The 12,500-nt window shown below is 37.5% G+C and overlaps 1 protein-coding gene across 1 annotated transcript in view; it reads right to left on the minus strand.

Moving 5' to 3' along the window:
* Positions 1 to 12,500, minus strand: part of LOC150076363 (ras-related and estrogen-regulated growth inhibitor-like protein A) — a 148,154-nt gene that overhangs the window by 123,754 nt on the left and 11,900 nt on the right. The gene's annotated exons all lie outside the window — the stretch shown is intronic.

Here is a 12,500-nt window from a genome sequence, read left to right on the forward strand (position 1 = left end):
TAACTGATTAAGATTGTGGCTTATGACCACAATGTCACCTGCAAATCGTAAATGGTTTAGGTACTCTCCATTCACATTGACTCCTTTCTTCGACCAGAAGTGTAATCTTCTGAAAGCTTCCTCAAGGGCAGCAGTAAACAACTTCGAAGATATTGTGTCTCCTTGTCGAACTCCTTTCTCGATTTTAAATTTCCTACTGTCTTTGTCTAGTGTAATAAAGGAGGTAGCGTTCTCATATATTTTCTTCAAAATCATAATATGTGGGGTATCTATGCCTTGTCTTTCCGGTGCCCGAAACATTGCTTTATGCTGTATGGAGCCAAATCCCTTTTCATAATCCACAAATGCCAGTCATAATGGTGTTTTATATTCATTTGCTTTCTCCATTAGCTGTGATATTACGTGAAGGTGATCCATAGTTGAGAATCCTGTCCTAAAGCCAGCTTGCTCTTTCGGTTGATTCTCATCAAGTATTCTTTCTAATCTGTTAGTAATGACACTTGTGAACAACTTGTAGATGTGGGATAACAAGCTATTTGGTCTTTAATTCCAATTTCTGATTTATCTCCTTTCTTATGCAGCAAAACTATGATTGCATTATTCCACTGCTTAGGCGTCACACCTTTTCTAATGCACTTTGTGAAGAGCCTTGCCAGTTTTTGTGTTATGTCTCTTCCTCCCAATTTTAACAACTCTACAGTAACTTCATCTTCCCCTGGGGCTTCCTGATTCTTCATTTTCTTTAACACATGTTCTACCTCATCAGGAAGAATATCGGGTATATGGTATGTGTTACTAATTTGCGATCTATCTTCCCCACTTCCGGCATCATTCCCTCGCTCCTTGTATAATTCTCTATAGTACTCTTCTGCTATTTGAATTATTCCTTTGCTATTAATAAGTACACCATCGCTATTCTTCAGTTTCAGTATCATTTGTCTTTCTGTATTACTGCTCATGGCTGCTGATTTAAGTCCTTTGTTTTCCCTTAATGCTTGTTGTACGCTTTTTGTATTAAATTTTCTTATGTCCTCTCTGAATCTCTTTCTAATTGCTTTGCATAACTCAGTATACTCAATTTTCTCCTTGTCAATGTTTATCTTGCTCTTCATTTGTCGCCTTCGGTTCATCATAGCAAGTGTTTCTTGACTAATTTTTTCTTCTTTGGATTTCTTTTTCCCTATAAGTTTCTTGGGCTTTATCACTTTCAGAAAGGTGTAATATTCCTCGTCGATACCTTGGTCCTGAGCAGTCTGCAGAAGCTCAAACTTGTTTTTAAGTTCCAGTACATACTGCATTTTCTCCTCTTCTGTTATCTCAAAGACCTTTGTATTATTTACTCGAGTCAGTTTTTTTTAGTTTCTTTTCCTACATCTATATCAAGTGTAAATCTTACCATTCTGTGATCACTTCCAACATTTACCTTATTCAGGACGGTAACATCGTCGACGTTCTTCGTCGATATCGAAGACTAAACTTGAAACGATATACACAATAATTTCGAAACGTGGTCAGAATTGGCCTCTAAATGGTTGTGTTATTAGAATGTTTTCTGAAAAGTATTCTTTCCAGCTTCTTTCAATAAACTCCACGTAAATTTTACAGGCATGTAAAATTTACGTGGAATGCAGTGCTATGTTGTTTAATCTCTTATTAGAATTATTTAGGAAATTAATTTTTTAGTTAGAAAATAATCTGAAATTTTACGTGAAACAATCTCAGGATTGTTTTTCCAACCTTCTACCATTCATCTTCAAGTCAGATTTTGAAAAGGTGACAGCTCTAGCTGGCTGTAGAGCTGTCTGTCTGTATATATATATATATAATGTTCTAAATCCAATGGTGTTATAGTTTTTTTTTAGTATGAAAATTTTTACCGCCGTTGAAAGTTTTAGGTTTTTGCTACATTTATATATAATACATGAGCGCTTATCAATCTATGATATTTAAGTTTAAGAGCCTGTAGTATTCGGATATGTTTTTTTTTTCCCTTTTTTTTATCCAGTTTTCTATGTTGACTACCAAACGAAGGTGTAAGTTATGACTGTTTGCTGTGTTTGTGGACATTATATAGGTTAGGTCCGAAGCAAATAAAGCATAACATCGTTGGTTGAATCTTTGCAGTGCATATGAAGCAGGTTGAGAGTACTCCATTACTGCTGTGGTAGTTTGAGATATTGGAGAGATGCCTTCGTAGTAGTCGTAAGTGTATGTTTATTCTACATCTCGAATATGGAGAGAGCTCACAAACCATCGTGACTTTTGTATCTGCGGATCGAAATGCTGCAGTGTATCCCAGCATGCTAGTGCAATACATACAGACCTGCCAATTCCCAGTCTGCGTTCCAGAGAGGAGTCCTGAGAATTGAAAACAGGTGAATCGTATAATTGGCATTACACCTTAGAAGCCTGGTCAAGTAAAGTGTCACATTTTCTTGAACAGCAAGAATGTCTACGAGTGTACTCAGTCTGGGTGATCACCTTGCATTCCGCGGTGATGTGTTGGATCGTTTCTGAGGCCAGGTGGCATCGTCGACATGTGTCATCGTTCACTCCGGGCTCCTTGGCGATGTATTTTCTAAAGTTTCTGGTGTTGATTACCTGGTCTTGGATGGCGAGCATGAATCCTTCAGTCTTTGGGAAGAGCGTTCTGCTCGTGAACCATGTATTGGAAGCAGTTTTATCTATGTGATAAATAATGATGGAGATCATTGTAGTGTTTGCCGTGGAGTGTCTTCTTTGCCCATCTTTCTAGCTTCGTTTGTGCCTTCTGGTTGGGAGGGGGAGGCCTCGTTTAGATGGGGTATACCGCTTGTCTGTCTTCCTCATGGCCTTTGTGTTTCTGGAAGTAATCCTTCAGGTTAGCAATCGCTGTTTTCTGTTGCTCGATGAGTTCTATCAGGCCCTTTCCTCCTCCTTTCCGAGCAATCATCAGTCTCTTCACGGCTGACTTCGGATGTTGTTGGCGGCTCTTGGTCATCATTGTCCTTGTCTTTCTCATGATATCCTCCAACTCGGTGTTAGCCCAATCTGTGACCGCGAAGGAGTATGTCAGCACTGCGACTGCATAGGTGTTTATGGCTTTAACTGTGTTCCCTCCGTTCAGCTTTGCTTTCAGCAGGCTTCTGAGTCTCTGATGGTATTTTTTGGTCAGGCAGGCCTTAATTTCCTTGTGCTGTAACTGCTGAGCCTGATCATCTCCAGGAATTTGTAAGCCTCTTCCTCTGTCATGGCTTCGATCTCTTTACCAATCTGCAGCTGGTAGTTTCGGTTTACTAATTTTCCCTGGTACAATCCGTGATATGGTGCTGTGTTGAATGAATCGTTTTTGAGGCCAGGTGACATCGTCGACATTTGTCATCTGACACTCCGAGCTCCTTTGCGATTTATTTTCTATAATTCCTGTGTTGATTAAATGGTTTTGGATGGCGGGCATGAATTCTTCAGTCTCGGGGGAATAGCTAACCTGAAGTCATCCCGCAGATTAGCTATCGCTGTCTCCTGTTGTTCTAATAAACCTCGATGAGGTTTATTAGACTCCTTCTTTCCGAGCTATTGTCAGTCTTTCCACGGCTCACTTTGGGTGGTGTTAGCGGCTCTTGGTCATCATTGTCCTTGTCTTTCTCATGATATTCTCCAGCTCGGTGTTAGTCCAATCTGTGATCCTGAAGGAGTATGTTAGCACTCGGACTGCATAGGTGTTTATGGCTTTAACTGTGTTCCCTCATTCAGCTTTGCTTTGAGTAGGCTTTTGAGTCTCTGATGGTATTAGTATTTTTCGGTCAGGCTGGCCTTGATCTATTTGTGTTCCAACTGCAGCCTGCATCATCTCCAGGTATTTGTTCCATCTCTTTACCAGTTTTTACTGGTATTTCGGGCGACTAATTTTCCGTGATGCAATCCGTAGGTGCTGTTTTTGTCTAGACCAAATTCCATCCTGATATCATTGCTGAATGCTTCGGTAATCCGGAGTAGTTGTTGGAGTTGCTTCTCGGTCATAGAATTTGATGTCATCCATGTACGACGTCGGGTGAGAGAGGGTGTACAGCTTTTTGCTGTTGTTGAGCATGATGCATAGCGGGTTGTGTGCGACAGAACCACAGTGGGCTCAGGGCATCTCCCTGTTAGATTCCTCTCTGTCTGGTTGTGACATTCTCGACCTTGATGGCGGTACTCCATTTCACCATGGTTGCTTCTTAGAAATTTGTCAATGTCGGATTGACTTTTATAGATCTTCAACGTCTCTGTTAGCTAGCTATAAAGCACGGAGTCGAAGACCTTGCAGTAATCGATGTAGGCCGTGTACGGGTTGCGTCTCTTGTAGGCTTGCTCTTTAACTGTGGCATCAATGGTTAATTGCTTCTTGCATCGTTGCTCATTATTATTGTTATTAAAGTACGGAATAAATCGAAAAAATATTATTATTATTAAAGTATGCAATAAATCAAATCAAAAATGTGTTATTATGATTAAAGTAATGAATAAATCAAAAATGTTGGAAAATAACCAAAAATACACTGTACACAGATATTTAACCCTGGAGCGCATGGGAAAGCAGACGATTAGGTAACATTTGTTTCTCTGTATGCAGAAGTGAAACTGCTTTCTGTCATGCAAGCGCGGGGAAAACTTTCGTGGGTATCTTTTTAAAAATTCCTTTTATTCATGATATTACATTTTGATTGTTTTAAAGTGATTATCATGTGTATTTTTTGCATTTGTACTTTTCGATGAAATACTAAAAATAAAGTTCTCATTTTTATAAGTAATAACATGAGTGGTAGTCAGCCAATGACATGGTGGCGATCGATTTGGGTTGAGAATTGCCTTTACGTGGATTCCTCCTCCCTCACCAGTGAAGTTTTTTTTAGCAGTACGTACTTACACCAGTAAATAACTGCTATAATCGTTGCAGGGAAGAACTACGATATCAGCTTCAGGCAGTGTACTCATGTTATCGTATTTTCTCGACTACCACGTGCCTCTGAATTCTCCAGATCTGGCCTTTTTTGATTAATAGGACAGTAAAAAAAACTAGCTCAATTTCTATCATTAAATTTACATTCAGATATATTAATAACTAATTTTTTTCTTAATTCGAACGTCATTGTTATTGACCAGTTTGGGACTTCTGCTCCAGTTGAAGTTCATGGTCACAGTAAAGATACTCATAGAGAAAGAATCAAGAGTACCAAGATCGTTCTTGTCATTTATTAAGATTTACAAATTGAGTGGTCAGAGTAATTTGTGTAACTAGGTATCGTAACCAATTTCCATCACTGTAATTTACCAATCTGGTAAATAACCGTGATGGAATTTTTCAATATGACCAATATTGCAATGTTGTAATATTAATAATATGATAAATACTGTAATATAGTAAATTATTATCATGACTTCTCTATATACATAGAAAACAAAAAAGTTGGTTAATGTACATAGTGCGTTAAATTTCTGGCGCATCAGCAAATAGTAATAATTTATGATTTATAAAAAAAGTAACTAGCAAAAAAGTAACGAATTTCACGCGCGAACCGAGAACATTTCGTTTTTGCGCATCCATGACATTGTCCATTTATTCCTCCAACCAGCACATGGCATCAAACATAATATCCAGTGTTTCATCAACAATATATAGAATATTGTATATGAATAGCCTGTGCAGTATATGATATGTATGGAAAAAATTAATAATTGTCGGATTTCTATTGGAACGATTTTAAGGAAATTTGGGAGGCACGATAAATCTTTCTGAGAGATCTAAATATAAAATTTCATGAAAATCCATCCAGTGGGAGTCCAGGTATTACATGCGGACGGACAAAGAAATAATAATTGCTGGAAAATCATATAATATATACTATATTAATAATTGCTGGATTTCTATCTGATTTTAATTAAATTTGGAAAGCCCCAACAAATCGTTCTGAAAGAGCGAAATACAAAATTTTATGAAACCCATGTACTGACAGTTAAGTTATTACATGCGAATGGATGGATGTACAAAGAAATAATAATTGGCGAATGGCCCGACAAAAAATCTTTTTACAAGAGCCAAATATAAAATTTCATGGAAATCCTTCCACAATCAAAGGAAGTCGAGTTGTTAGATGCAGATGGACATGGTGAAAGACAATAGGCACTTTACGCATATGCGATAGCTCCTTAAAAAAACAGAATAAAATTAATAAATAGGTTTCATTGATATTATAAAAAGATAAAAAGTAATTGAAAGTTTCAAATATTAGAATTTTGTTTCTGCGTAACTTGGCAAACAATTACATTACAGATTTCGTCATTTATATTATATGGCCGATTAACCGTTAAAAAAAATGTATTAAAATAAAAATGGATAAATGCATTAATGAGTATTTATGATTGACCTGAAGTAAATTACACCGGCAGCATACCAGTATCGAGAATAGTCGATATAATTAGTAATAGTATGCATGCTGTTGTTTTATCATCAGTGGTCTATGAGCTGTAAACTTTCAAAGAATGCGATGTCTTATGTTATCTTACCTAATAGATGAATTTAAGAGGATTCGGGTTAGATATTTTAGAAAGTTCTATTCTTGTCCATTTTACTTGGTGGATAGAGGTACGTATGATAGCTCTTTAGTACTTTTGAATGAATTGAAATTATCGGTTCGTTTTGATGTGCAACCGAAAGGTTGAATTCTGGATTCTTTAGTTAATGCTTATATTAAAGTAAGAGATTTGATAGACAAGACGCGAATCATTTATTTAAAACAAATGCTTCTCATTATCTCCAACCTAGTTTTGTTGCCCTGTTTTTTTATGCTTTTTATATGGAGGGTTATTTTTAATCTTACAAATACAGTTACAGGGAAAAGGAATAAATAGACGAACTCAAGTTTAAAGATGTAAGAAAAGCTTTTCTTAGAAACTAGTTTATCAGAAATAGGTACACCTCTAACAATATAAAGTTAAACATTCATATAGTATAAGGAAGCTAAATCCTATTTCATAGGTTTTATTCTAAAAAAAAAAGACATAAAAATAAATAAATAAACTGCCTTCAAAAAGATAGTGGAAAGTCGCAGTCTAAAGATCACTCAACCCTTTGTAAGTACAGATGAACTGATATGTGGCTCTAACACAGAGACTCGTCTTACAGATTACCTGAACTTTTGCTTTTATATTTTATTATATGCACATTGGAGCCTTACAAACTAATTATTTCTGCTTACAATCTACCTGCTGAACAAAATCCTCTTTTGGAACAGAAAATTTATTAATATAGGTTATTAATTTGGCATGATTTTCAAAATCATTGCAACAGAAAAAAGTATAAAAGCCAACAACTTCAGTTTTTTTAATATAATTTATAGTTAGTAAAATAACAAAATATGCAAGTTATGGTAATAGTGAAGAATCTATTATGATTACTTCTTTTTTTAAAAAAAATTACATTCTTTTAGTAAAGTGAAAATGAATATAAAATGACATGAAGTTTATAAGGCTAGTGTACAGTTCCTGCAGATTATTTATTATTATTAGTAATGGCATATTATGAAAGAAAGCAAACTTATAAAGCATCAGCCTTTAAAAAAAAAAAAAAAAAAAAAACTACATCACCTGTCCAAAATTTGTTTAGTTCTTCCTTGATCAAACTACGCATACTATCTCCAACAAGAGATGGAAGTTTGCTCCAACTACCAACAATTAGCTAACTGAATACAAAACTCCATACATATATCCTGTAACTATCCTTCCTCAATTTCAATTTATGCCGCAACATGTGTGCAGTTTGAGCAAGAGGTTGAATTTCATCAGCATTGAGCTTGCTCAATCCATTCAAAGCATAAAACACCTCAATCAGATCACCTCGCAGAAGCCTAGTCTCCAGCGCCTGCCGTTTCAAGAATTGAAGCCTTTCTTTGTAAGACCACCCTTTCGTTCCCTTCAACAATCTCGTTGACCTTCTCTGCACTCGTTCCAGTAGATCCACATCCTTCCTAAAATGAAGCCTCCAGTCCTATATGCAGTACTCAAAGTGTGGCCTTACCATTGTCTTGTACAATGGGATAATTGTCCCTTTATCCCTTCTACAAAAGTTCCTGATATCTTGGCAAAACCCATATGGTAGTCTGTTTGCATTGCTCAGAAAACCATATCTGACTGCACAATTACCCCGAGTTTTTTTTTTCCCCTTCATTTTTCACTACCCTGGGTGCAGTATTACACAGTTGGTACGCTAATCTGAGATTACTGCTATTCACATGCAGTACCTTGCATTTGTCTCTGTTAAACTTGAACTGCTACTTCTCAGCCCATCCGTCTAATTTTCCTGAACCTTGTTGAAGTAGCTTACACGGATTATTATCATTAATTTCCCTGCAAACTTTTATTATCTGAAAATTTAGATATTAAGCCTAATATTATCTTCAATATTATTAATAAATGTAGACAACAACGGGCCCAGCACTGAACCGTGGGGAACTCCACTAATAACATTAATCCATGAAGAGCAATGTCCATTGATAACCACTGTCTTTTCCCACTCAAAAAAGTACAGAAATATAATTTAAACAATTTTTAAACAAAAAAAAAAAAAAAATTGTTTTCCAGACACTCAATGTTAATAGCCTCCAGTTATTACTCCGGAGCCACACAAAACACGTCTAACTCTCTTCGACTGCCCACAGTAGAGCATCTAGGTTATCGAGATTATTACAGCGGATTTTGTTCTAGTTCGATGATTATCGAGAGAAATGGATTCGACGAGAATCCATTTCTGCCGATCATCGTTGATAAATCTTCCTAAAAGGTCCAAATGGGGGGGAAAAAAAAATTCATCCAATGTTGAAAAAGGGCCACAAATAAAGTGTCGTATTAGGGTCAACCGAGAACCAATTCATTTGCACATGCGTAATGTGTCCACAAATTGCGTGGTTTTCTGGTCGATTTCTCCGTTTTTCCGGACGAAAAATACGAGTTTCCGGAGTAAAAAAAAAAAAAAACCCAAATAAACTTGCTGTCCATGCCTGAGACCGACTAACTCTGCAACGTTGTGAAAAGAAAGCCATAAAAGTTCTTCGTCATTGACGGAATTCGAACCCATGCCTTTTCCACTGGTGTGGGAGAGGAGGGCACTGATTATATGGCTGGCCTCTGTAGTGCTCGCGCAGACAAAGCTCAGATATAGGCACATTAATATCCAGTATAATATGGCTAGGTAACCAAGGAATTTTTCCTATTAGTAGTGTGGAAAATAGTCCTGGCGTAACGCATGGATGATTATAGAATACATAAATAAATTGTTGCTTGTTCTTAATGTATGGCACATTTTTATAACATTGTAGTCATGGAAAAATTGTACCATTGAAAGATGTATGGATGGTATAGCAGGCCAAGTTGTGGTAAGAGAAGGTAAGAAATAGAGGTATAGCTGACATTTGCAAATTAGTAAGGATAATGGACAGTTACCTGCATCTGTGAATTGAGGGCCCCAAGAAAAAAATAAATAAATAAAAAAATAAAAATAAGGAGCAGAAAAAGGAAGCATGTATAAATGGTAAAAATGAGTATAGGTGGTATATGGTAAAGGATAAGGAAGATGTCATCAGGAATCAGGGTGGGTGGTTAAAAGAGTTTAATAATAGAAGGAGAAAATAAAAGACAGGAAGTATAATAACAGTATCTACTGAATCCTCGAATAATCTAATAGATTGGTAGACAGAAAATGTCCAGTCCTATAGTCGGGACCTGGCTAAATTTATTTTCTTCTGTAATTTAGCATATTTTACCTTTTTAAAATTCTTGTTACATAAAAAAAATCCTAGTAATTAGAAGAAATATTTAAAGAGAGGACCGAGCTCACTTTTCAACAGACTGACCAATCGCATTCACAGCTCCCTGTAACACTTTCTGGCCTTCTATGCAAACCGCAATATCACTCCTAACCATAACCCGAAGCTATCTGATGGAGATTGTCAAAAATCTACCACTGAAAGCCGTAGTCGGCCCTGTCCGATTTCCTCTGTTTCTAATAAAAATCCGTAGTATATATATTATAGACCCCCCCCCTGGTACATATCTTCAATGAAATCGTTGAAAGTGGAAAGATCCTAAAGATGTGGAACACGCATTTTGTCCATCCAGCCCCTAAACCCCAAGAGACGGACCCCAACGCTTGGGGTCTGTCCAGACCTCAAGCGGCCACAAGATTTCAGGCCTATTGCCATCAGCTATGGGTTCTTTTTAAGATATTTGAAAAAGCAATTCAGCCCTCCATTGCAGACCACTGTTTCAATCACCGGCCCCTACCTCCATGCTATGATTAAGGGGAGATCTACAAATAGTAACCTCATGGACACCCTTATCAGAATCCAGATAGATAGCTCTCAATGACAGGACAGCTGGACGTTATTTTTTTTTTTTAATATTAAAGCGGCCAATGACAAAATAGATATAACATTTCTAATCATCATTCTCCAGCATTACTTCAACATTACATGAAATATTCTCAGCATAATTAAATCAATCCTGGAGCATAGACATCTCATCATCTCACATCGTAGCTCCGGACAACGTGCACTACTAATAGGGGTATCCCACAAGGGGGAGTCCTATCATCAATCTTATTTTCCGCAGTGCTAGAGCCCTTCCTAGCATCCCAACCTGATTTCCAGTCATATGCTGATGACCTGAAATTTTACATTACATCCTCTAAAAAAAAACAGGTTTTTGCCACTACTCTGAGGGCAAATTAAAAAATCCATCAACTTGAACAATTTCTGTCTTCGATTGGTTTACAGATTTAACCAACAAAGACAGCCCAAATGTCATTCATAGAAGTCACACAATAATATCAACATTACCATCAACCGATCACCCATTAAAAAAGTTAAAACGCACAAGGATCTGGGGTTAGTATGGGACGAGGGTCTGACATTCCAGGCACACCTCCTGAACACGAAAACAGAAAGGTATTGTGCTATGTGGGCAATCCGCCAGGAGCTAATGGGGATACACATTGAATGCTGAATTGGTCAAGAAATACATCCTTCGATGTCTCTACCCAATTCCTCTTTATGCAGCAACTATTTGATCATTGGTCCCTACAACACGCTTTAACAAGTTCCTTAGCCTGGAATACTGGCTACTGAAATCGCTAAACTGGCAGACTGGCAACCAGTACACTATTTCTAGAGCCAAACTCTACTTCAATCTCGAAGTCACACCATGGAAACAACGAATTGTGGCAGCTAACCTTCTTGCACTGGCCAGACTAATTACAGGACGACTTGACGCCCCTGATATCAGTGACCTAATAAAAACTCCCCGAATTGCCGGAAGAAGTGAAGTGGACACAAGGCTCCCGCTAAGTATCAGTTTCAGCAACCTGGAAGGGCTGAGACGCTTATTCCCAGGATTGATTTGATAAACAGTCTAACCATCAACCTCGATAAATTCTGCCAGCATCACACTTACATACGCCAGAAACTAATGGACACATACATAAATCTACCGTTATGACTCTCAGGGACACCACCAGAAGGAAAATAGATTGCTTCAACTAAGGAAATACCTGCTTGTACATATACTTAACTTTTTATCCAACACTTATGATCAAATATTATCTTGCTTATTTTGGGATACCACTGTATTCCACAATTTTCAGGTATGTAATTATAGAATTCTGTAAATACTGTTCCTTTCAGGTTAAGTACACATGTGGCTCCATGTAACCCCAGACACATGTCCCTGCCTTAACTTGGGCAATAAACAGATAATAATAATAAATAATATAAAAGTAGCAATAATAATAATAATAATAATAATCAGGCTAGAGACCGATATGACAATGTACAGATCGTGACTACATACCAAGTGGTTGGAACGATACCCGGATATTCAGGTCACCGAACAGCGATTAGCAGACCAAAGAAGTACCATCGTCACGAAGAACCTAATAGCTCCTGCCATCTTGGAAAAAATAAAGCAGGATGTCAGCGATCTGCTACAAAGCACAAAGAATATGGTCAATATGGAACCAGAGGAGGAACAGCAAGAAATACAACCCAGAGTAGCTGAAGTGGAAAGAGACGAAGTCATGCCGTCCAGAATAGAAGACGAGTGGAAGAAGGCCCTAACAGAATTCGAAGAAATGGACCCCGCAAGAACCCACGTGATACATAAGCAGAGGCCAAATAAAATCCTGTGGAGAGTAACAGACCACCTCAATCGGCAAATAATGACACATTACCTTGACAATAATGGTGCAACGCTGGAGGTTATCCATACAGCAGTATACTATGCTGCCATAGCAGCCACTAAGATTAATGGAAACGAAACGAGAGACCAGAGGCAGAAGAACCGAAAACAGAAGGAACCGTCAGCTTGGGAAAGAAGACTTCAGCAGAAGATAGAAGAATTAAGAGCCAAGATAGGTCATTTGACCCAGTACCAACAGGGTAATAGAAGTAAGAAATTGATTGGAAAGGTGAAGAGCATCCTCAAGAGAGACAGCA

Source organism: Mastigoproctus giganteus, chromosome 13, assembly GCF_048544385.1.
Source record: "Mastigoproctus giganteus isolate SK-2022 chromosome 13, ASM4854438v1, whole genome shotgun sequence".
NCBI classification, from domain to species: domain Eukaryota; kingdom Metazoa; phylum Arthropoda; class Arachnida; order Uropygi; family Thelyphonidae; genus Mastigoproctus; species Mastigoproctus giganteus.